Genomic DNA, 26,418 nt, shown 5'->3' with positions numbered 1-26,418 from the left:
ACCCCTTCAGTATAGGATTAGCTTCTACTCCAATTTGTTTTGGTGCATACCTCTGTCACAGCACTTTTATTCTATATTTTAATGCCTGCTGTTATTTTTCTCTAGCTTCTAGACTAAATTTTCTTAAGAACTAGACTATATCTTTGTCTTCTTTGTCTTTACAGTACTCGGGACAGTCTAGTACATTTAAGGTGCTCAAGAAATGTTTATTGCATAGATATTTAGATTTGACATATATTCCAGCTGAGGGTGATTTCTTGCAGTCCAACTTGGAACTAAGGTTGTCAAAGTTGGGACCAAAGATTTTCCTAGCTTATTTTATAAGAATAAGTGGTTTAGTTCTAGAGTTCTGTCTTAATTTTCACTTAGGTAATTACATTATTTAATTTCTGAGACTTTGTAGCCCTTAGTGGTTGAAAGTTCTATTTAGCTGCTCTACTTTCGTAATAGGCTTTTTTTCCTTTCCTTTTTAGATCTCAAAAAATAGATTTAAAAAATACACACAAACATTCACACTTGGGCACATGTATGCTTTGTGTACATACTGGCTGTTACTGCATGATTGCTGAACATTTTAACCCAAGAAATGTTGTGTTTATTTGCTAAATTCACTATGGTAATTTGGAAGGATGACACAAATTCAATAGAATTTCTCTGCAGAGAGTCCCTGAATGATGATTTCCCAAGGTATGTAAATACATGCCTTGCTATCCCAATGGGGTGACCAGGTGGATTTAGGCCTTTTCTTTTCCCATGGTAATCCCAGCTTTAGATTCCCACCAATTGCCCTAATAGTCCATATAAGATTTTTGAAGACATTATTGGCAGTAGTGAGGGAATGGTCAGGTTGGAGATCAAGGCAAGCACTATAGTCGCTCATTTGTCTCCTACCTTTCTTAGGGATTAGGGGAAATTTGTAAATAATATTCTTGTGCCCCTTACCCTTTTTTAACAAAATAAACTTTTGATTTTACAATATTTTAGACTTACAGAAAGGTTGCAGAGATAGTACAGAGAGTTCCTGCGTACTTCCCACCTAATTTCCCCTATTGTTACCATCTTACATTACCATCGTACATGTGTCACAACTAAGGAACCAACATTGGTACGTTACATTTAATCATCATATCTCTCTCGTTTACTCTGATCTGATGGTTTCTCAGTCTTTCCTTGTTTTTCATGACCTTAACAGTTTTGAGGAGTACTGTTATTTTGTAGAGTGTCCCTCAATTTGGGTTTTCCTGATGTTTTTCTCATGGTTTGACTGGGGTTATTAGTGTTGGAGAAGAATACCGCAGAGGTGAAGTGTCCTTATCACATCGTATTGGAGGTACATGGTGACAACAAGACTTATCACTAAGGACGTTAACCTTGATCATCTGGCCTAGGTAGTGTATGCCAGCTTTCTCCACTGTAAAGTTACTTTCCCTCTCCCATCATCTATTCTTTGTAAGCAAGTCACTAAGCAAAGCCCACACTCAAAGGAATAATTTATGTACATAAATTATTTGGAATTCTTCTACAAGGAAGATTTGTCTCTTCTCCCCCATTTGTTTATTGAATCATTTATATTTTATGGACTTGTGGATATTTATTGTATATTTTGGGTTATAATCCACTACTATCTTATTTATTTTGTTGCTAAAGTTGTTCTTTGGTCATTGGGAGCTCTTTCAGTTGGCGGCATTGTCACTCTGACATAGTCCTATCCTTTTGTTTTGGAGCACTTCTTTACATTTTGGTACCACAAGATGCTCCTGGCTCATTTTGTATTTTCCCTGTCCCAGCCCTAGAATCTGCCATTTCTCCGAGGAACCCTGGTTTTATTGGAGAGTGGTGTTAGAAATCAGAATCTGGGCGCTGAGTCCTTGCACCCCTTTTAGTTGATTCCTCAGTTCTGTGGAAAATGCCCAGGAAAGTCTGAATCTAGATATTTGGATGAATGGTCAAGGGGTCTTTAACATAACATGTTTGCATCACTGTATGTGACAGTATCTGTGTGTTGGCTTTGTCTTCCACCATGAAGTCATAAAGAGGAAGCAGCTTTAAAAAAGCTATATGTTAGAGAAAAAAAAAGTTAGCTTCAGAAGGGGTTGTTTTAGGGCCAGGTGAGGAGGGGAAAGTTGTTTATTTTGAGTCTGAGGGAAAAAAATGAACTTTCTTTGTATACAAAAAGGATGTCATCAGGACACCTGAAATGAACAAATAGATGTATTGCAGACTTCTTAGAAACCTGTTCTTTTCCGTCATCATCAGTAATATTAGTGTTAGTATTACTTTGCTGTAACTGTTGTTATTCCCATCCTTACCTCTCTTTCCCAGAATGCTTAATTTTTGTCATGGAAGTCACTATAAGTGAAGATCTTTAGGGCAGGTAATGTTAAGGAGGGTGGGATTCTCTGTCCAATGGCTCTGGCTGGAGTTTGGGTCCAGTTAATGGAAATTGGAATTTTAAATATATTTCTGCCTTGAAACTTTATTAAATGTTTTAGAAAATGATTGGGCCTGAATCTAGGATTTAACTTATTGCTGGTTTCTTTTTGCAAAACCTGATTTGAAATAGTAACCACAAGTCTAAACAGAGTTTGGTCAGAGCAGCAATGTTTGTCCTTGCCACAATAGTTGAAGAGAACTCCTGTGACATTCAGAAGGTTTTGCTAACTTAATCTCTTATATTTTCAAAATTCTGTAGTTCAGTGTTTGTCGTTCTACTTACATTTAGCCTTAGATATTAAGATTGTCACCCACTATGGATGAAAGTTCTTAAATACTGCATCTGAATCTTTTGTTTTCTATTTTTTTTTTTTATGAATTTCTCAAAGTAAAAAGTAAAGAATAAACATAAATAAAACGTTATAGATAAGATTGAAGTCACTTATTTTCCTTATCAGTTTGCAACAGCTCTTTGCATATTAGGGGTATTGCCATATTTTGCAAGTATTTTATATATTATTTTTTTGATATTTTCCTACTCAATGAATTTCTGTGTAGCTACTTATACTATTGAATTTTTTTGCCTTTTTTGGTGAATTTTCAATAAAAACTGTGAGATAATATTGTCAATCACAGTTGGTATGTTACCATGTTACCCTGTAAAATGATGAAAAATTATTAACCATATTATTGTAAAAATGTTTAAAACATGCTATTTGCATGTTTACTATATTGAATAATAGTATTGAATAATAGTATATTCTCTTCTGGATGGTGCAGGATTGATTCTGAACATCAGCTTTTATTTTTGCTATATTAAAGTATTGCCCTTAGAATCTCTTCACCCAGATAATGTTATTTAGGCTTAGACATAATGGTAGGTTATTAGTTATTGGGACAAGTGCCTTAGTTTTTCTGTCTCTTAATTGTTGTTATATGTTACCACCAATATTGTTTCTGTTCTGTTATGCCTGAAATCTAGAGAAACAATTTTTTATAATTTGATTTAAAATAAAATAGCTATTCTCAGAGGTTTTAATTGCAGTTGGCTTTTCTGACAATTACTCTGACACTTCAGAGAATTATTTTCCTTTAGGCTGTGTTCCAAAGGGTGGAAGTTTCTGCAAGTCTGTCTAAGACATGGAGTGTTACAGCCTTACAGAAAGAGAAAATGGGAGTAATTTGAACAACATGATTATAAGTAACTGAGTTATGAACAATACCATATTTTACAGTTAATAGTTGCTTGGGTAGCGGCCAAGAGTGATACCAGCAAAAAACAGCATTCACCCCAAAATGGCATAATTCTGTAGTATCCTGGAATTTATGGTTTAGTTGTTGAGCAGTGCTCTAAAAAAATGTTTAAGGTTTGAAGGTCATATTTTGATATTTTTAGCTCAAATTTGTTAAATCTGGGGGATGCTGACCCTTGTTTTGGTAAACTTGTCCGTCCGTCCTTCCTTGTCTCCCTCCCTCCCTCCTTCCTTCCTTCTTCCTTCCTTCCTTTCCTTCCTTCGAGGTTGCTAGTTAAAGTCCTTTTTTAAGAGTAAGCGGATGCTTTTATTTAACATATCTTTCTCCAGTATAGTAGGATGGCATATTTGATAAGGGTGGGTCCTGATATAAGTTGAAATGTTAGAGACTGGGTAAAGGATTGGAAGATGGAGTTTTTTTCTTGATCGCTTTTATTTTCTCTGAAGTCAGAGGAAGAGTTAGTCATTTGCTTAGAATGAAAGGATGTGAAAGGAATTGAGGGCTTGAGGAAATAAGTAAATATTTGGATCCTTTACTGTCAAAAATATTTGTCACTAGTAAGAGTGATTTTTAAAATATAGCACAATAGCAGGTGGTTGGATTGTTAGAGAATTAATTAGTGTTTGGAAGAGTGTTTATAGAAGAAAGGAATGAGGGAATTTTAGAACAGAGCTTCTCAACCAGTGTACCATTATTGAGTTACAAATACTTGGGTTATTTATCTCCTCAGCCCCCAAGGCATCAAGGGAAAGTCGAGAGCAGCCTGGCCTGTTTACCCTAAAAAAACCAACAAAAAATAGTTGGAAGCACTGACTTATAGAGATGGTAAGAGCAGTACTGAGGTGTTTTGTGAGTACTTGCTACAGAATGAAAATGTGAAGTCAGGAGGGGATTAATAAACAGGGAGGATGGCTTCCATGGCAGTCCCTTTCTTAGATTTTCTCCTTTCTGACTCAGGTTTTTCTACTATTTGTGTGTGTGTGTGTGTGTGTGTGTGTGTGTGGTGAACACTAAATTTCCCATTTTAACCATTAATTTGTATTAATTACATTCACAGTGTTAATTATCAAAACTTTTTCATGACCCCAAACAGAAACTCCTCATTCCTTCCATCCATTGTCAAAACTTTTCATGACCCCAAACAGAAACTCCTCATTCCTTCCTCTCCTGACTTGGATACTTTTCTCTAGGCTTTTATTTTGTTTCCTTGCTGCTTTCACTTGTAGTAGATAACCTCCAATATACCTTAGCCATTTGTTCCCCATATTCAGAACTTCACTTTTATGGAATTAAATAATTAATGACTCTAGTGGTTTTGTTTACCTCCAGGTAACACTGAAATCTTTATTTTCAGACCAGATATTATGGGAATATTTCCACCTTGTTGTTAATTTCAAAATCAAAGTAGCTAAAACTCTGAGTCCCTGGATTCTCTTCTTAGTTAACTTCATTTCTGACAGTAATCTGCCCAATATCACACAGCTATATATATGCCCAAAATGGCAGAAACCTAAAATACATGAAACAACTATTGACAGATTTGAAGGGAGAAATTAACAATTCTCCATTAATAATAGGAGACTTTGTTAGAAACAGGCATTATACCTTAAAACGCTCACCTGGTTGTGGAGGAGAAAAGAATTTTCTCAGGATCTTGCAAGAACAGATGCACAGCCAGACACATGGCAGGTGTGCCAAAAAAAGAACATGATAGTTTTATCCTACCCCTAATACCCAGGTCCCTCTCCTGTTTCCCCATTGGCTGGGTACTCCAGAGGTTACAGCCTATCCGACAGAGCTAACTAGCCCGCCTTTGAGATTTCGAATTGTACAGCCTATCAGAGAGAGTTAACTAGTTTAAATTTTCTGCCGAGAGTTCCCACCTTTGATTATACCCCATATCTCTTTACATTCCAGTAACCCTGGTTATTTTTCCCATGTAAGGAGCTGGCACTGATTCTAGGCTTATGTCATGGCTTTCTATCTCTCCTTCCCTTTACCACGGAGCCTGTTTAAGCCAGTTCTGCTGCCATTTTCCCTATTCCATGTTGCCTTTATGTGAAAGCTAAACTTAACCCTTTCTTACAACTTTAATACACTAAGATTACACAGCTAGTCAGAGGCAGAGTCAAGACATGAACCCAGATCTTAGTACAAGAGTGACACTTATCTTTGCATGATTATTCACTCGGTATTCTTTGAATGTTTTCATTTGTTGTAATGTTTTCCATAGTTCTCAGATTTGCTATCGCTTTTTGGATATTATTGCAATGGCTTCATTTTCTCTAGTTTCCTAGAATATTTTGAAAGTAATTTATAAGACTTGATGTCTTGAAATCTACATTTTGGTGCTTTTATTGTCAATCAGCTAGATCTTTCCCCTCTTTTTTTTTTTTTTTTGATTGTTGAGGTGAAATTCACATAAAAAAATTATCCATTTTAAATTAACAATTTGGTGACATTTAGTACATTGACGATCACCATCTCTACTTGCTCCAAATCCCCCAAGTCTTTTGAGGTCAGAGACTCTTAATTTCATTCACAGGTATAAACCTTAGCTGAGATAGTCAACCCACATGAAGTCTCTTTGTAAATGTATACATGGTGTTATTGCTGTTTCTCAGTTCCCCCTTACTATTTCAGAGGAAGTAGTGATCCTGGGCAGATCGCTCATAAGATAACTTTCATTTGACTTTCCACATTTGGCAGTTCTGAACCCTGTTATACTAGATCTTCATTGCTTTTAATACTGTGAGCAATAATATCCAGAGCCACATGGAATAGAGGATGTCCCAGAATCTCCTCACATAGATATCTCATGTCCATTTCCTTTCAACAAGCCATTGTCTCTGTGGATATCTGTTTAGGTTAGAAATAGAGAGAACATCTTTGGACCTTAGTTCCTTAATCCTTTAATCCCTTCAGTCTCCATATAAATTGATCTTAATCCATTGATTTTTAAATACAACCAAAAAAACTGACCATGTGACTGTCAAGTAGTAGGAGACACTCCCCATTTTAAGAGCATAGAGCCATCCATTGAGATTCCTTATCCTTCCTCTTCTTTACCCACAGGGTATCAAGATTTATCTTTGGATCTAAGAAAAGTAAGGAGAAATTCTGAGCTGCTAAATGCAGAGTTATGAACAGATCTGTTGTATTCTGGAGGCCTAGGGAATACATTTAATAGTTTTTCCTGTTTTATAATTGAAAATTTTTTCTAGTATTTCGGGATCACATTGAATTTCACATTAATTTTTGAGTAATTAGCATCAATAGTTGTCTTCACATAGGTCCTGTGTATTTCTTGATAAATTTGATATTAAAGAGTAAATCTCTTTCCTTCTATTGTGAGTGGTATTTTTTTGTTATTCTTTAACATTTTCTAATTAGCTATAGTTTGTATAAAGGAGAGTCATTGATTTTGGACTATCATTGTGGTTACCATACATATCACCCACCTGTCTTACTCTTTCCCATGGTTTCCTGTCAATTCTTAATTTTCTAAGTGTACAGTCATGTCATTTGCAAATGATGAAAACAATTGCCTCCTTGTTTTTAATATTTATGCCCAATCATTTGTTTCAATGCCTTCACTAGCCTATCCAGAACAGTATTATGTGACAACAAATATCCTTTTTTTCTTCCCAATTTTAATGAAAATGCCTAATAATGGTTTACCAGTAGCCATTAGGTTTGTTTTCTGGATTGCTTGGGCTAAAGAAAATATACCTGTTGTAACCAAGAAGTTAAGGTTCAAGGGATGATTATGATTATGGAATCACTATATAGATATTCCTTTCTACTTTCTGGTATATTAGAGTAGGCAGAGGGAAATAATTAAAATCTCTGGACTGTAATCCACAGCTGCCTTGATCTCTGATAATGATTGTATAGCCTTTATCTTGCGCCCTTGTGATTGTAAAAACCTGGTGACTAATCTTCACTTGTACCTATTTTATCTGGTTTTTCGTCTTTAGAGTCTTATGATCACTAAAGACAGCCCCTAACATTTATTAATGAAGAGTCTTGGGTCAGCCCAGAGCGAATCTACTCGAAGTCCCAAGTCCAAAGTTGCCTTGATAACCAAAGCTGGATCTAACCAACATGGGCCTGCCTGACATGTGCAGTAGCTTAGATTTTTAACCGGTAAGTCACATATACAGGTAGTACTCATTATAGTACTAAAAATCATGCCCATCATATTAAGGCTGCCACTTTCTTATATACATTCTGTGACTAAGCATGTAAACAATCTGTGCATGTCCATTTTTAGATCACCTCTAATTTCATCATCTGGAGCCATTGTGCTCAATATCTTAAAAGCTGCCCATCTTTTAATACTATAAAACTATCAGAATTACTGCAGTTTGGAGAGAAAGCTTTTTGAGCCAGTAAGGCTGTCTGTTCTCTTGCTTCGCACCTAGTAATAAACTCTAACTTTTAAACCCTGGTGTCTCAGGAATTGGGCATTTGAGTGTATCAGGCAAAGAACCTATGGCATTCGTCCAGTAATTTGGTGACCACATTGGTCCAGTAACACTGTGAGCTGATTCCAGCCAATTTGCCACCTCTGGTTCAAAGGTTTATTTTTAACCTTACACATAAAAAATTGATTTCTTCAAGCTTTCTCTAAGGTGCAACCACTTTCCTATTTAATACTCATTATTAGTCAAGAAGCAGCATATAGATTTATGTTATCAGTTTTATAGAGGAGAAAACTTGGTTCCTCAATGTTCTCTCTAGTGCTGTTTCTCCATTTTAAGAGTTTGGTGGACTCTAGCTATAAAGAATGTCTTCTGTGGCTCCCAAGCTCCTGAAACTGGCTAAAGAAGAAACACTTTTAGTTGAGTCTAACTGTGAGGATCAGTGTTTCAGAATTCTGAGTTCACCTTCAAATGAGTGGAACTCTTGAACACTTAAGAGTGCTACAGCAGGGCTGCTTTGGTTGGAATGTGCTCCTTTTCCTGAGACTAGTGGGGAGTTATCCTTTCTGAAGTTTATCAAATTGTTGGTGATCAGCTCTCTTAGTGAATTCTACAAACATTATTCATACTCTGTTGTTTCATTGTTCGTTTGAAGCTCTTGATAAAGCCCTTGTGTGGGAGCAATTGAAAGGGTTCTGCATGACATGTTGGGGGATGCTAAGCATGACATGAATGTTCAGAATCTAAGGGTGGGACACCTGGCCAGGGAAGTCAGAGTGAAAATCTGTTCATGAACATTACAGTCGGGGAAGTAGGTGGTTATGGATAAGATCTCCCAGGACATAATCTTGACAGCACTTCCTAGTATACTTTGGATATCTGTCTTAGGCTAAGAATGATCCCATATGATGGCAGTGTTTGTTACTGGTGAGATGTCAGTGAAATCATCTAGTATCAGTGGGATCCTGGAGTCATCAGAGAATACTCTAACTTGCCACCCTCTCTCAAAGCAATGGAAATAGACCAGAGTCAGAAATCAGATAAGGAAGTCTACAGAATGTAATGTAATATAGAGTCAGTGATGAGGAAGATTGAGAATATTCAACATTATTTTCTTCTATCTTGGTCATTCTGGTCAGACATAAAACTTTGGAAACTCTGGTATGTGGTTGTGGGTATTGAATGCTTTAAAAAAAAAAAAAAACAACAAAACTTTATTTTGAAATATTTCAAACTTGAAAGACAATTGCAAAAATACTAAAAACCCATACAGAGAACTCCAACATACTATCCCCCCTCATACCCAGGTACACCAACTTTGAATATTTTGCCACATTTGCCCCTCTCTGTCCCTCCCTCTTTCCCTTTCCATCCATCCATCCATCTAATTTTCTGAACATTTGAGAGTAGGTTGTATATATCATACTCTTGGAACACTTACTTAATACTGCCATGTACATTTCCTAAGAACAAGGATATTCACTTGTATACCCACCTTAAGTACAGTTATCAAGTTCATGAAATTTAACGTATGTGTAAAGCTTACAGTTCATGTTCCAATTTTTTCATGTGTTCCATTAATGTCCTTTTGGGCCATTTCTTCTTTATTAGATCCAGTTCAAAATTGTGTTACATTTAATTATCATTGTTCTTTTAGTTTTTTGTTTTTTTTTTTAATTGTGGAAGCACATGTACAACATAAACCTGCTCATCTCAACAACTCCCAAGTATTTCAGTGGGAATTACCACATTCATAATGTACGCTACCCCCACCTCCATGCATTACCAGAATTCTGTCATCCAAACAGAAACCCTATGTCCACTATGCACTAACCCCATTATCCCTCCCTCCTGTCCCCAGTAACCTGTGCTGTCTCTGAATTTGCATATTCTAGCTATTTCATAATAAGTAGAAGAACCATACAATAGCTGTCTCTGGTGAGTGACATTTCATTTAATATGTCTTCAAGGCTCATTCATATAGTAGCATGTATCAGAATTTCATTCCTTTAAAATTTTTTTTTTCATAAAACAGTTGTAGGTTTATAGAAAAATACAGAAAGTACAGACTTCCTATATACATCTCCTCACACAGTTTTCCCTATTAACATTATGCATCAGTGTGTGGTACATTTGTTACAATTGCTTATTTGTTATTATTGTTATTAACTATAGTTCAAACTTTACATTAGTGTTCACTCTTTGTGTAATACAGTTCTATTCTGATAACATGTATACAACCTAAAATTAAATACACAATTCCAGTGTTGTTGAATACATTCACAATGCTTTACTACCTTCACTACCATCCACTGCCAAAACTTTTTCATCACCCAAGAAGAAACTCTATTAATTTATCTGTTGAGCATTAACTCCCCAGTCCCCACCCCCACACTTGTCACTGGTAACCTGTGTTCTAATTTCTGACTTTGAATTGACACGTTCTGATTATTTTGTATGAGATCATTCAATATTTGTTGCTTTGTATCTGAGGTCTTTCACTCAGCATGATTTCTTCAAGGTTTGTCCAGTTGTGGCAAAAATTCCTTTTTATGGCTGAGTAATATTCCATTGTATTTAATACTACATTTTGTTTCATTGTTGGTGGACATTTGGGTTGCTTCTACCTTTTAGCTATTGTGAATAATGTGCTGCAAACACTGATGGGCAAGCATCGGTTTGTGACCGTTTTCACTTTCGTTGGGTATATAACTAAATGGTAATTCTATATTTAACTTTCAATTTGCCTTTTTTTTTTTTTATTAGAGAAGTTGTGGGTCTACAGAACAATCATGTGTAAAACACAGGATTCCCATATACCACCCTACTATTAGCACCTTGCATTGTTATGGTATATTTGTTATAGTCAATGAAAGCACATTTTTAAAGTTGTGCTATTAACTATAGTCCATGGTTTAATTTAGGGTTCACTGTTTGTGTAGTGCAGTTCCATGGATTTTTTTAAAAATTTTTATTCTGTTACCATATATACAACCTAACATTTCTGCTTTTAACCATGTTCAGATATGTATTTCATTGCTGTTATATTAATTCACAGTGTTGTGCTACCATCATCACCATTCATTACCAAAACATTTCCATTGTTCCAAAGAGAAACCTGTACATTTCAAGACTTAACTTCCCTTTCCCTGTCCCCACCACATCCCCTGGTAACTGTATTCTAGATTGTGAGTCTGTCGGTTTGCTTATTCTAATTATTTCATATCAGTGAGATCATACAATATTTGTCCTTTTGTGTCTGACTTATTTTACTCCACAGATGTCTTCAAGGTTCATCCATATCATCACATGTATCGGGATTTCATTCCCTTTCATGACTGAATAATATTCTGTTGTGTGTATATACCACATTTTGTTTATCCGTTCATTGGTTGATGGACACTTGGGTTGCTTCCATCTTTTGGCAGTTGTGAATAATGCTGCTATAAGCATCGGTGTGGAAATATCTGTTTGAGTTCCTGATTTCAATTCTTTTGGGTATATACTTAGCAGTGGGATTGCCAGGTCACATGGTAATTCTATATTAGCTTTCTAAGGAACTGCCAAACTGTCTTCCACACTGGTTACACCATTTTACATTGTTACCAGCATTGACTGAGTGTTCCTGTTTCTCCACATCCTCCCCAACACTTGTTATTTTCCTTGTTTTAAAAAGCTGCCATTCTAGTGGATGTGAAATGGTATCTCATTGTGGTTTTGGCGTGCATTTCCCTAATAGCCAGTGATGTTGAGCATCTTTTCATGGGCTTTCTGCCCATTTGTATCTTTGGAGAAATATATTGTCAGCTCTTGTTCATTTTTAAAATTGGGTTGTTGGTCTTTTTGTTAAGTTGAAGTATTTCTTTATATATTCTGAATATTAAACCTTTGTCTGATACGTGGTTCGAAATATTTTCTCCCATTGTGTAAGTTGTTGTTTTGCTTTAAAAAGTTTTTAATTTGATGAAGTCCCGTGTTATTGCCTAACACAAGGTCCTGAAGATGCATCTCTATATTTTCTTCTAGGAGTTCAACAATTCTGGCTTTTTATTTAGGTCATGATCCATTTTGAGTTGGTTATTATGTAAGGTGTGTTGTAGGGGTACTTTTTTTTTTTTTTAATTGAAAATGGAGATCCAGTTTTTTCAGCACTATTTGTGGAAGAGACGGTTCTTTCTCAATTGAGTGGTCTTTGCTCACATCAAAAATCAATTGGCCAAAAATGTGAGGGTTGATTTCTGAGCACCATGCTATTTTGATTATTGTGGCTTTGTAATAAGTTTTAAGATCAGGAAGTGTGAGTCCATCAGCTTCATTCTTCCTTTTCAATATGGCTTTGGCTATTTAGGTCCCCTTCTCTTTCATATAAATTTGATGATTGACTTTTCCATTTCTGCAAAGAAGGTTGTTGGAATTTTGCTTGGGATTGCATTGAATCTGTAAATTGCTTTGGGTAGGATTGACTTCTTAACAATATTTAGTCTTCTACTCCATATACCTGTAATGCCCTTCCATTTATGTAGATCTACTTTGATTTCTTCAAGCAACATTTTATAGTTTTCTGTGTACAAGTCCTTTACATCCTTGGCTAGATTTATTCTTAGATATTTGATTTGCTATTGTGAATGGAATTTTTTTCTTGATTTCTTCTTCTGATTGTTTATTGATTGTATATATAAACTAATGATTTTTGGGTGTTTATCTTGTACTGAACCACTTGGCTGAATTCATTTATTAGTATTAGGAGCTTTTTTTTTGGATTTTTCAGGATTTTCCATGTATAGGATAATGTCATCTGCAAATAGAGAAAGTTTTCCTTTACTAATTTAGATACCTTATATTTCTTTTTCTTGCTTAATTGCTCTGACAGGAACTTCCAGTACAGTGTTGTGTTCAGTAATGGTGGTGACAGTGGGCAGCCTTGTCTTGCTCCTGATCTTAGAGGGAAAGCTTTCAGTCTTTACCATTAAGTAGGATGTTAGCTGTGGGTTTTTCATATATACCCTTTATCATGTTGAGGAAGTTGCCTTCTATTCCTTGTGCTCTAAGTGTTTTTATAAAGAAGGGGTGCTGGAATTTGTCAAATGCCTTTTCTGCATCAATTTAAATGATCGTGTGGTTTTTTTTCCTTCATTCTGTAATGTGGTATGTTACATTAATTGATATTCTTTTGTTGAACCAACCTTGCATACCAGGGATAAATCCCACTTGATTATGGTATATAATTCTTTTAATGTTCTGTTGGATTTGGTTTGCTTATATATTATTGAGGATTTTTGCATCTATATTTATAAGAGATATAGGTCTATAATTTTCTTTTCTGTGGTAATGTTGTCTGACTTTGATATGAGAGTGATGTTGGCCTCATAGAATGAATTAGGGAATGTTCCTTCTTATATTTTTTGGAAGGGTTTGAGCAAAATTGGAGTTAAGTCTTTTTGGAATGTTTTGTAGCATTCCCCTGTGAAGCCATCTGGTGCTGGACTTTTGTTAGGAGGTTTTTGGTGACTGATGCAGTCTCTTTACTAGTAAATGGTTTGTTGAGATTGTTTCTTCTTGAGTCAGTGTAGGTAGTTTCTTTGTTTCTAAGGATTTGTCCATTTCATCTAGTTATCTAATTTATTGGCATCCAATTTTTTATAGTATTCTCTTACAGTCATTTTTATTTTAGTGGAGTTTGTAATAGTGTCCCCTTGTTTTCATTTCTGATTTTTGGTATTTGTTTCTCTCTCTTCTTTATCAGACTAGCTAAAGGTTTGTGAATTTTATTGATCTTTTCCAAGTACCAACTTTTGGTTTTATTGATTCTCTCCATTGTTTTTTTGACCTCTGTTTCATTTATCACCACTCTAATCTTTGTTATTTCCTTCCTTCTGCTTACTTTGGATTTATTTTACTCTTCTTTTTCTGCTTCTTCCAGTTTGGAGTTTAGGTCTCTGATTTGACATCTTTCTTTTTTAACGTAAGCATTTATACCTATAAATTTGCCTCCCAACACTGCCTTTGCTACATCCATACGTTTTGGTATATCATTTGCCTCAAGATATTTCCTAATTTTCCTTGTGATTTCCTCTGTAACCCATTATATGTTATTTAATTTCCACATATTTGGGTTTCCGTTTCTCCCACAGTTAATGATTTCTAGCTTCATTCTCCTATGGTCAGAGAAGATCATTGTATGATTTCAATATTTTTGAATTTATTGAGACTTGTTTTGTGACTGAAGATGTGGTCTATCATGGAGAAAGATCCATGTGCACTAAAGAAGAATGTGTATTCTGTTGTTGGTTGAAGTGATCTGTATTATGTCTGTTAGGTCTGGTTGGTTTAGAGTATCATTCAGTCTTGTATTTCATTATTGATCTTCAGACTGGATATTCTATTCATTATTGAAAGTGGTATGTTTAAGTCTCCTACTATTAATGTCAAACCGTCAGTTTCTCCTTTCAAATCTGTCAGTATTTGCTTCGTAAGTTTTGGGCTCTGCTATTAGGTGCATGTATTTATAATTGTTGCATATTCTTGTTGAATTGACCCCTTTATCAGTGTGTAATGACCATCTTTGTCTCTCATAACTGTTTTTTACTTAAAGTCTATTTTATGTGATATTCGTATAGCTACCCCAGCTATTTTGTAGTTCCTATTTGCATGGTACATGCTTTTCTATCCTTTCACTTTCAGCCAACTTGTGTCTTTGAATTTAAGGTGAGTCTTTTGCAGGCAGCAGATAGGTGGGTCATGCTTTTTTATCCATTCTGCCAATCTCTGCCTTTTGACATTTGACAGGGGAGTTTACTCTGTGTACATTTAGAGTCACTACTGATAATGCAGGACTTTCTTCTGCCATTTTCTCAGTTAGCCTCTGTAAGTTTTAATACCTTTTTTTGTCATTCAGTTCTTCTGTTAATGCCTCCTTTTATATTTATTTGATTTTTTTTTGTACCATATTGAGTACCTTCTTTTTTTATTTGGATATATTTTTATATATTTTCTTTGTGGTTACCGTGGAGTTAAAATTTAATATCCTAAATATATAACAATTGTATTTGGTTTGATACCAACTTGACTTCAGTAACATGCACATGTTTTTTCTGTACCTCTCTGTCTCCCACCTTTTTTCATACGTGTTACCACTTATATCTTTGTACTGTATGCCCCAAACCATAGATTTATCATTACTTTTTTTTTTTTTTTAATCATCATTTTATTGAGATATATTCACATACCACGCAGTCATACAAAACAAATTGTACTTTCGATTGTTTACAGTACCATTACATAGTTGTACATTCATCACCTAAATCAATCCCTGACACCTTCATTAGCACACACACAAAAATAACAAGAATAATAATTAGAGTGAAAAAGAGCAATTGAAGTAAAAAAGAACACTGGGTACCTTTGTCTGTTTGTTTGCTTCCCCTACTTTTCTATACATCCATCCATAAACTAGACAAAGTGGAGTTTGGTCCTTATGGCATTCCCAATCCCACTGTCACCCCTCATAAGCTACATTTTTATACAACTGTCTTCGAGATTCATGGGTTCTGGGTTGTAGTTTAATAGTTTCAGGTATCCACCACCAGCTACCCCAATTATTTTTTTTTTTTTTTTTTTTTTTGTGGTCACACATGTGTTTTATTTTTTTTTTTTTAACTTTTTTTTTTTATCATCATTTTATTGAGATATATTCACATACCACGCAGTCATACAAAACAAATTGTACTTTCGATTGTTTACAGTACCATTACATAGTTGTACATTCATCACCTAAATCAATCCCTGACACCTTCATTAGCACACACACAAAAATAACAAGAATAATAATTAGAGTGAAAAAGAGCAATTGAAGTAAAAAGAACACTAGGTACCTTTGTCTGTTTGTTTGCTTCCCCTACTTTTCTACACATCGATCCATAAACTAGACAAAGTGGAGTTTGGTCCTTATGGCATTCCCAATCCCACTGTCACCCCTCATAAGCTACATTTTTATACAACTGTCTTCGAGATTCATGGGTTCTGGGTTGTAGTTTAATAGTTTCAGGTATCCACCACCAGCTACCCCAATTCTTTAGAACCTAAAAAAGGTTGTCTAAAGTGTGCGTAAGAGTGCCCACCAGAGTGATCTCTCGGCTCGTTTTGGAATCTCTCTGCCACTGAAGCTTATTTCATTTCCTTTCACATCCCCCTTTTGGTCAAGAAGATGTTCTCCATCCCACGATGCCGGGTCTACATTCCTCCCCGGGAGTCCTATTCCACGTTGCCAGGGAGATTCACTTCCCTGGGTGTCTGATCCCACGTAGGGGGGAGGGCAGTGATTTCACCTTTCAAGTTGGCTTAGCCAGAGAGAGAGGGCCACATCTGAGCAACAAGAGGCATTCAGGAGGAGACTCTTAGGCACAAATACAGGGAGGCCTAGCCTCTCCTTTGCAGCAACCGTCTTCCCAAGGGTAAAACTTATGGTAGAGGGCTCAACCCATCAAACCACCAGTCCCCTATGTCTGTGGTCATGTTAGCAACCATGAAGGTGGGGTAGGCAAATACCCCTGCATTCTCCACAGGCTCCTCAAGGGGGCACTACATCTTTTTTTTTTTTTTTTTCCTTGTTTGTCTTTTTTCTTTTTTTTTTTTTTTTTAACTTTCCCTTCTTTTTCAAATCAACTGTATGAAAAAAAAAGTTAAAAAGAAAACAAACATACAATAAAAGAACATTTCAAAGAGACCATAACAAGGGAGTAAGAAAAAGACAACTAACCTAAGATAACTGCTTAACTTCCAACATGTTCCTACTTTACCCCAAGAAAGTTACATAATATAGCAACATTTCAGTGAACTTGTTCCTACTACATCCATCAGAAATTAACAGACCATAGTCATTTCTGGGCATCCCCAGAACGTTAAATAGCTTATCTGTTCTTCTTGGATTATTGTTCCCCCTTCCTTAATTGCTCTCTACTGCTAGTTCCCCTACATTCTACATTATAAACCATTTGTTTACATTTTTCAAAGTTCACATTAGTGGTAGCATATAATATTTCTCTTTTGTGCCTGGCTTATTTCGCTCAGCATTATGTCTTCAAGGTTCATCCATGTTGTCATATGTTTCACCAGATCGTTCCTTCTTACTGCCGCGTAGTATTCCATCGTGTGTATATACCACATTTTATTTATCCACTCATCTGTTGAAGGACATTTGGGTTGTTTCCATCTCTTGGCAATTGTGAATAATGCTGCTATGAACATTGGCGTGCAGATATCTGTTCGTGTCACTGCTTTCCGATCTTCCGGGTATATACCGAGAAGTGCAATCGCTGGATCGAATGGTAGCTCTATATCTAGTTTTCTAAGGAACTGCCAGACTGACTTCCAGAGTGGCTGAACCATTATACAGTCCCACCAACAATGAATAAGAGTTCCAATTTCTCCACATCCCCTCCAGCATTTGTAGTTTCCTGTTTGTTTAATGGCAGCCATTCTAACCGGTGTTAGATGGTATCTCATTGTGGTCTTAATTTGCATCTCTCTAATAGCTAGTGAAGCTGAACATTTTTTCATGTGTTTCTTGGCCATTTGTATTTCCTCTTCAGAGAACTGTCTTTTCATATCTTTTGCCCATTTTATAATTGGGCTGTCTGTACTATTGTCCTTGAGTTGTAGGATTTCTTTGTATATGCAAGATATCAGTCTTTTGTCAGATACATGGTTTCCAAAAATTTTTTCCCATTGAGTTGGCTGCCTCTTTACCTTTTTGAGAAATTCCTTTGAGGTGCAGAAACTTCTAAGCTTGAGGAGTTCCCATTTATCTATTTTCTCTTTTGTTGCTTGTGCTTTGGGTGTAAAGTCTAGGAACTGGCCTCCTAATACAAGGTCTTGAAGATGTTTTCCTACATTATCTTCTAGGAGTTTTATGGTACTTTCTTTTATATTGAGATCTTTGGTCCATTTTGAGTTAATTTTTGTGTAGGGGGTGAGGTAGGGCTCCTCTTTCATTCTTTTGGATATGGATATCCAACTCTCCCAGCCCCATTTGTTGAAAAGACCATTATGGCTCAGTTCGGTGACTTTGGGGGCCTTATCAAAGATCAGTCGGCCATAGATCTGAGGGTCTATCTCTGAATTCTCAATTCGATTCCATTGATCTATATGTCTATCTTTGTGCCAGTACCATGCTGTTTTGGCAACTGTGGCTTTATAATAAGCTTCAAAGTCAGGGAGTGTAAGTCCTCCCACTTCGTTTTTCTTTTTTAGAGTGTCTTTAGCAATTCGAGGCATCTTCCCTTTCCAAATAAATTTGATAACTAGCTTTTCCAAGTCTGCAAAGTAGGTTGTTGGAATTTTGATTGGGATTGCATTGAATCTGTAGATGAGTTTGGGTAGAATTGACATCTTAATGACATTTAGCCTTCCTATCCATGAACATGGAATATTTTTCCATCTTTTAAGGTCCCCTTCTATTTCTTTTAGTAGAGTTATGTAGTTTTCTTTGTATAGGTCTTTTACATCTTTGGTTAAGTTTATTCCTAGGTACTTGATTTTTTTAGTTGCTATTGAAAATGGTATCTTTTTCTTGAGTGTCTCTTCAGTTTGTTCATTTCTAGCATATAGAAACATTACTGACTTATGTGCATTAATCTTGTATCCTGCTACTTTGCTAAATTTGTTTATTAGCTCTAGTAGGTGTATCGTCGATTTCTCAGGGTTTTCTAGATATAAGATCATATCATCTGCAAACAATGACAGTTTTACTTCTTCTTTTCCAATTTGGATGCCTTTTATTTCTTTGTCTTGCCGGATTGCCCTGGCTAGCACTTCCAGCACAATGTTGAATAACAGTGGTGACAGCGGCATCCTTGTCTTGTTCCTGATCTTAGAGGGAAGGCTTTCAGTCTCTCACCATTGAGTACTATGCTGGCTGTGGGTTTTTCATATATGCTCTTTATCATGTTGAGGAAGTTTCCTTCAATTCCTACCTTTTGAAGTGTTTTTATCAAAAAGGGATGTTGGATTTTGTCAAATGCTTTTTCAGCATCTATTGAGATGATCAATTGATTTTTCCCTTTCGAGTTTTTAATGTGTTGTAATACATTGATTGTTTTTCTTATGTTGAACCATCCTTGCATGCCTGGAATGAACCCCACTTGGTCATGGTGTATGATTTTTTTAATGTGTCTTTGGATTCGATTTGCAAGTATTTTGTTGAGGATTTTTGCATCTATATTCATTAGGGAGATTGGCCGGTAGTTTTCCTTTTTTGTAGCATCTTTGCCTGGTTTTGGTATTAGATTGATGTTAGCTTCATAAAATGAGTTAGGTAGTGTTCCATTTTCTTCAATGTTTTGAAAGAGTTTGAGTAAGATTGGTGTCAGTTCTTTCTGGAAAGTTTGGTAGAATTCCCCTGTGAAGCCATCTGGCCCTGGGCATTTATTTGTGGGAAGATTTTTGATGACTGATTGGATCTCTTTGCTTGTGATGGGTTGGTTGAGGTCTTCTATTTCTTCTCTGGTCAGTCTAGGTTGTTCATATGTTTCCAGGAAATTGTCCATTTCTTCTACATTATCCAGTTTGTTGCCATACAGTTGTTCATAATATCCTCTTATAATTTTTTTAATTTCTTCAGGATCTGCAGTTATGTTACCTTTTTCATTCATTATTTTGTTTATATGGGTCTTCTCTCTTTTTGATTTTGTCAGTCTAGCTAGGGGCTTGTCAATCTTGTTGATCTTCTCAAAGAACCAACTTTTGGTGATATTTATCCTTTCTATTGTTTTTTTGTTCTCTATGTCATTTATTTCTGCTGTAATCCTTGTTATTTCTTTTCTTCTACTTGGTTTAGGATTGGTTTGCTGTTCATTTTCTAGCTTCTTCAGTTGATCCATTAGTTCTTTGATTTTGGCTCTTTCTTCCTTTTTAATATATGCGTTTAGTGCTATAAATTTCCCCCTTAGCACTGCTTTTGCTGCATCCCATAGGTTTTGGTATGTTGTGTTCTCATTTTCATTCGTCTCTATATATTTAGCAATTTCTCTTGCTATTTCTTCTTTAACCCACTGATTGTTTAGGAGTGTGTTGTTTAACCTCCAGGTATTTGTGAATTTTCTAAGTCTCTGATGGTTATTGACTTCTAATTGTATTCCATTGTGGTCAGAGAATGTGCTTTGAATAATTTCAATCTTTTTAAATTTATTGAGGCTTGTTTTATGTCCCAGCATATGATCTATTCTGGAGAAAGTTCCGTGAGCACTAGAAAAGTATGTGTATCCTGGTGATTTGGGATGTAATGTCCTGTAGATGTCTGTTAAATCTAATTCATTTATCAGATTGTTTAGGTTTTCAGTTTCCTTATTGGTCTTCTGTCTGGTTGATCTATCTATAGGAGAGAGTGATATGTTGAAGTCTCCCACAATTATTGTGGAAACATCAATTGCTTCCTTTAGTTTTGCCAATGTTTCTCTCATGTATTTTGTGGCACCTTGATTGGGTGCATAGACATTTACGATTGTTATTTCTTCTTGCTGAATTGCCCCTTTTATTAGTATGTAGTGGCCTTCTTTGTCTCTCAAAACATCCCTGCATTTGAAGTCTATTTTATCTGAGATTAATATTGCTACACCTGCTTTCTTTTGGCTGTAGCTTGCATGAAATATTTTTTCCATCCTTTCACTTTCAGTTTCTTTGTGTCCCTGTGTCTAAGATGAGTCTCTTGTATGCAACATATTGATGGTTCATTTTTTTTGATCCATTCTGCGAATCTATATCTTTTAATTGGGGAGTTTAATCCATTTACATTCAGCGTTAAAACCGTGAAGGCATTTCTTGAATCGGCCATCTTATCCTTTGGATTATGTTTGCCATATTTTTCCCTCTCTCTATTAATATCCTTTATTGTACCCATACCGAATCTCTTTAGTACTGAACCTTTCTCCAGGTCTCTCTGTCCTGTCTTTGTTTCTCTGTCTGTAGGGCTCCCTTTAGTATCTCCAGTAGGGCAGGTCTCTTGTTAGCAAATTCTCTCAGCATTTCTTTGTCTGTGAAAAATTTAAGCTCTCCCTCAAATTTGAAGGAGAGCTTTGCTGGATAAAGTATTCTTGGCTGGAAATTCCTCTCACTCAGAATTTTAAATATATCGTGCCACTGCCTTCTCGCCTCCATGGTGGCTGCTGAGTAGTCACTACTTAGTCTTATGCTGTTTCCTTTGTATGTGGTGAATTGCTTTTCTCTTGCTGCTTTCAGAACTTGCTCCTTCTCTTCTATGTTTGACAGTGTGATCAGTATATGTCTCGGAGTGGGTTTTTTTTGGATTTATTCTATTTGGAGTTCGCTGAGCATTTATGATTTGTGTATTTATGTTGTTTAGAAGATTTGGGAAGTTTTCCCCAACAATTTCTTTGAATACTCTTCCTAGACCTTTACCCTTTTCTTCCCCTTCTGGGACACCAATGAGTCTTATATTCGGACGTTTCATATTATCTATCATATCCCTGAGGTCCATTTTGAGTTTTTCAATTTTTTTCCCCATTCTTTCTTTTATGCTTTCATTTTCCATTCTGTCATCTTCCAGGTCACTGATTCGTTGTTCAACTTCCTCTAGTCTTGTACTATGAGTGTCCAGAATCTTTTTAATTTGGTCAACAGTTTCTTTAATTTCCATAAGATCATCCATTTTTTTATTTAGTCTTGCAATGTCTTCTTTATGCTCTTCTAGGGTCTTCTTGATTTCCTTCATATCCCGTACTAGGGTCTCATTGTTCATCTTTAGTTCTTTGAGTAGCTGCTCTAGGTGGTGTGTCTCTTCTGGTCTTTTGATTTGGGTGCTTGGGCTTGGGTTATCCATATCGTCTGGTTTTTTCATATGCTTTATAATTTTCTGTTGTTTTTGGCCTCGTGGCATTTGCTGAACTTGATAGGGTTCTTTTAGGGTTTGTAGACCAGTTGAAGTCCTTATCTCTAATTTATCAGATCTACAGCTTCGTGGAGTACACTTTCTCTAACTAACCAGCAGGTGGCGTCCACGAGCCACCTGTTCTCCACAAGCCAGATCTCCCCTGCTTAGCCTTTTTGGTGAGTGGGGGAGTGAGTCTTGTGGGGCCCAATTGGTGTACCAAGCTTGCGTGTGTAGTTGGTGTTGCCTGCCCTGTATGTGGGGCGTGTTTCTGGGCAGTCGGGGAGGGGGGGTGGCCCTAACAATCAAATCTCCCTGATGATCCTAGAGTTTTAAAGCTGCTGCAATAGTCTAATCCTTCAGTTCAGTCCTGCCACAGTTTGTCTCTGCCACTGACCCACAAGTCTTTGGTATTGGCGTATGGCTCCTGAGACTTGCAAGTGGGCCCCTCTTCCAGGCTGTGCACCCCGGGTCCTCTGTTGAGGGATGACTGTGCTATGTCACAGGTGAGTGCCGTCCCCCCAGGGCAGTTCTGGGCTGCTGGGCTGTGTTGGGAGGCTCCCAGTCTGCTCAAATGATGGCTGAATGGGGCTCTGTTAATTCACACTGCTCCCCCTTCCCAGCTCTGGGACATTCAGCTGAGGTTGCAGGGAAGGCTAATGTCCACGCCCAGTTTTGTGGTGTGTGCCTGTTATTTGAAGCACTTCCGTCACACTGGGTTGTCTGGGGCAGCTCTGGGCTATGGGGCTGGCGATGGGCAGGAGTGTTCCCTGTCCACCAGGATGGTGGCTGTGAGCGGACACCCCCCTTTTCTTGGGAAGTTGTGTTGTTTAGTGAATTTTCTCAGCCACTGGAATATTGCCTTTTGTCTCAGAGCTCTCTTAGTTCTGCTCTTGACTTGACGTGCCCAAATTTCAATTCTTTGAGGCTTTCTGTATTGAGCTTCTTAGAGTAATTGTTTTAGAAAAAGCAAAAAGGATTTAAAAAAAAAAAAAAAAAAAAAGGGCCCTCCTCAGAGATCTAATGGGTTATTGAAATGCTAATAGACAAAGCAACCAGGGCCATTAAGGAAAGGTGCACAGGGCAGAGAGATCAGCTTTGCTTCGGGATTTGCATATGCGCCTCAAGGCCTGATCTCCGCCCTTCCCCTTTCTGTGTTCACCAGAACTCGAAAAATCCTCTGCTTTTATTTTGGAGTTTTTCGTGTTGTTTTTTTTCTATGTCTGTCTCCTCTCTGCTGGGCTGGCTGCTCTCAGAGTCTCTGGTGTCTGGTCTCAGTCTATCTATGGTTGGAGTTTGAATCAGTAGAATGAGTTTCCGATAAGAGCAGCCACTGCAATTCTCCCTTCTCCTTCCCGGAGCTGACAGCCCCTCCTCCCCCGGGACTGAGCCTGGCAGGGAGGGGCGCGGGTCCCCTGGCCGCAAAAACTTACAGATTTCGCTGATCTCAGCAGTTCCACGTTTTCATGAGTGTTGTATGAAGTATGCCCAAAGACAGATTGCTCTGTGGTGTCCAGTCCACGCAGTTCCTGGCTTTTTACCTACTTTCCTGGAGGAGTAACTAAAACATACAGCTCACCAGTCTGCCATCTTGCCCCGCCCCCCTCATTACTTTTTATGCATTTGCATTTTAGCACCTGTAGGGAGTTAAGTTACATATCAAGCAAAACAATTCAGTAAAACTGGCATTTATAATTGCCTGAGATGACTACCTTTAAGTATTTCAACCCACTGCCTTCTTGCCTGCGTGGTTTCTAATTAGAAATCAGCACTCAATCTAATTGGGACTCCCTTGTACGCATCACGTTGCTTTTCTGTTTCAGCTTTCAGAACTCTTCCCTTGTCCTTTGCATTCAATAATGTGATCAATATATGATGGGGTGGTTGTATTTTTTTCATGTTTATCCTATTTGGTGTTCTCTGGGCTTCTTGGTTTGTATATTCACATGGTTGCTAAATTTGGGGAGTTCTCTGTCATTATTTCTTTGAATATCCCTTCTGCCCTTTCTCTCTTTTTTCTTCTTCTGAAATCCCCATAATGCATATATTGGTACATTTGATGGTGTTCCAGAGGTGTCTTAGGCTGTTTTTGCTTTTTATAATTCTTTTTTCTTTCTGCTCCTCAGCCTGACTCATTTCAATTGTCTTCACATTTGCTTATTTCTTTTGCTGGCTCCAATCTACTGTTGAAACCCTCTTAGTAATTTTTCATTTCAGTTATTGTGGTCTTCAACTCTAGTATTTCTGTTTGAGTCCTTTTATAAATTTCTATTTCTTTGCTAAAATTCTCCTATTGCTAATTCTTTGTTTTTCTGATATCCTTTAGTTCTTTCTCTATATTTTACTTCATCTCCTTGAGCATTTTTCGGATCTTTTTTTTTTTTTTTTTTTTAAGTCTTTGTTTGGTATAGCCACATCTGGTCGTCTTTGTTGGTATTTTCTGGATTTTTATTGTCTTCGTTTGGTTGGACTGTCATTTCCTGTTTGCTTGTTTGTCTTGTCCTCCTGTTGTACACTGAGGTGTTTTTTTCTTGGTTTTGTAACCAACTGGTGCTAAGACAGAGATTTTCCTTGAGCTTCAGGCTTCATATCAGGAAGGTCTGCCCAAAGCAAATGCAGTGTTCCGTGTCCGTCTTTTCTGGACCTGTGTTTTGTCCGGGCTTATGCTTATTAGGTGTTTTTGAATTCTCTCTTCACAGGAGTTTGAATGCCCCCTCTATTTCCCAGGAGACAGATTATTTAATCCAGTTATTTAAAGCCGACAAACCTTTGCCCCAGATTGTTGCCTTTAGAGTTTATTACACTCCTTTTATTGTCTCAAGCTTTTTGCCTGTTGGACCAATTCTGGGAGGTAGGGTGCACCAGAGAAGAGTTTCCCAAGTCAATCTTTCCCAGCTGAAATAAGGCCAGAGACCCATAAAGACGTTATAGACCAGCTCAAAAGCAGCGCCTCTGGAGGGGATTAGGAAGGGTGCCTGGAAATTCTTCCATGGCTCCCCAAAGCTGAGCTTCCTTGGCCTGCCCAGCAAATGCGGCCCTTCAACTAACTGTCCCCTACAGCCATGATAAAGAATAGTATCTTTCCGTCTTCTCTGCTGCTGCATTTGTCTGTGGCTTGTTGGAACAGTGGCTGCACTTAAAGCTGGGCTCCCAGCCATCCAAAGCTGCTAATCCAAAATAGTGATCAGCAGTTGGCTATGCTCCCCTCTGGTCTTGGGGAAGAGCACTTTTTGTCCCTTTCTGTCACCAGTGAGCTAGCCAGGGGCTGGACCCCACAGTGGTCATGAGAGTGGGGAATGAGCACTAGTAATCTCCGTGTAGAAAGAGTAATTTACTGGGCTTTACTGTAATTTACTGGCCTCTTCCTCCCACTCTTCCCTATTGGCCTCTGGGTTTTCAAAATAGTTGTTTCAGATACTTCCTTACTGTTTAATAGTTGTTCTGGTGGAAGGACTGAATTCTGGAGCTTCCTACTCTGCCATCTTCCCACATTCCTCAAATATTTAACTTTTTGAGGAACCACCATATTGCTTTCCACAGCAAATGCACTATTTTGCATTACCACCAACAGTGCACTGGAATTGGAACTGTATTTCCAATTTCTTCACACCCTCTCCAACACTTGTTATTTTCCATTTTTTAAATAATAGCCATCCTTGTGGATGTCCTCTATGTTTCTTGATAATGTCCTTTGATGCCCAAAAGTTTTAAATTTTGATGAAGTCTCATGTACCTATTTTTTTTCTTTTGTTGTGCATGCTTTTCATATTGAGTCTTAAGAATCCATTGTTCTGAAGGTATTTCCCTATGTTTCTCTCTAAGAGTTTTTTAGGTTTTAGCTCTTATGTTTTTAGGTCTTTGATCCATTTTGAGTTAATTTTTATACATGGTGTGAAATAGGGGTCCATTTTAATCCTTTTGCACCATTTGTTGAGGATACTATTCTTTCTCCATTGAGTGGTCTTGCAACTTTGTCAAAAATCATTGGCCAATAGATGTGTGGGTTTATTTTTGTGTTGGATGTTTTTTAGTGGTTCTGCTGTAGTTTGGAAGACGTAGGCGCAATGGGTAAGTGTGATAAATGCAGCAATGGTTTTTTTCTTTTAATAATTGAATGCATCTCGTTTGAATTTCTAATTAAAAATATATGATTTTAAATCCGGTTAGAAGGATTTAGTTGGGCATTCTAAAGACCCTTTTATTTACTTTGGAGAAATTTGTATCCTGTTTATGACCCATAGAGGTCAGCTTGTGGTGTCCCTTCTCAAATAGGTACTAATTTTATTTTAGTTAGCAGATACTTTTCACTGTGTGTGCAGCCCATTCCCTAGTGTAATTAGATATTGAGTTTTTCTTTATTTTTGTTGTTTTGGTAGGTTTTAGGAAAGGAAGTAGAGTATAATGCCGTAAATTCACAATCTTATA

The 26,418-nt window shown here is 37.1% G+C and overlaps 1 protein-coding gene across 9 annotated transcripts in view; it reads left to right on the top strand.

Annotated features, from left to right (window-relative positions):
• Window positions 1-26,418, top strand: part of RNF111 (ring finger protein 111) — a 180,368-nt gene that overhangs the window by 87,341 nt on the left and 66,609 nt on the right. The window contains exon 1 of one of the 9 annotated variants that reach the window (XM_037833832.1): window positions 7,007-7,836. The exons of the other annotated variants lie outside the window; for them this stretch is intronic. The gene's annotated coding sequence lies outside the window, so the exon portion shown is untranslated. Of the gene's footprint in view, window positions 1-7,006; window positions 7,837-26,418 lie in introns of those variants that run through there. 9 annotated transcript variants of the gene reach the window in all.

Source organism: Choloepus didactylus, chromosome 4, assembly GCF_015220235.1.
Source record: "Choloepus didactylus isolate mChoDid1 chromosome 4, mChoDid1.pri, whole genome shotgun sequence".
NCBI classification, from domain to species: Eukaryota; Metazoa; Chordata; class Mammalia; order Pilosa; family Megalonychidae; genus Choloepus; species Choloepus didactylus.
The sequence above is the reverse complement of the archived record's forward strand: the minus strand, read 5'-3'. Positions and strand labels throughout refer to the sequence as shown.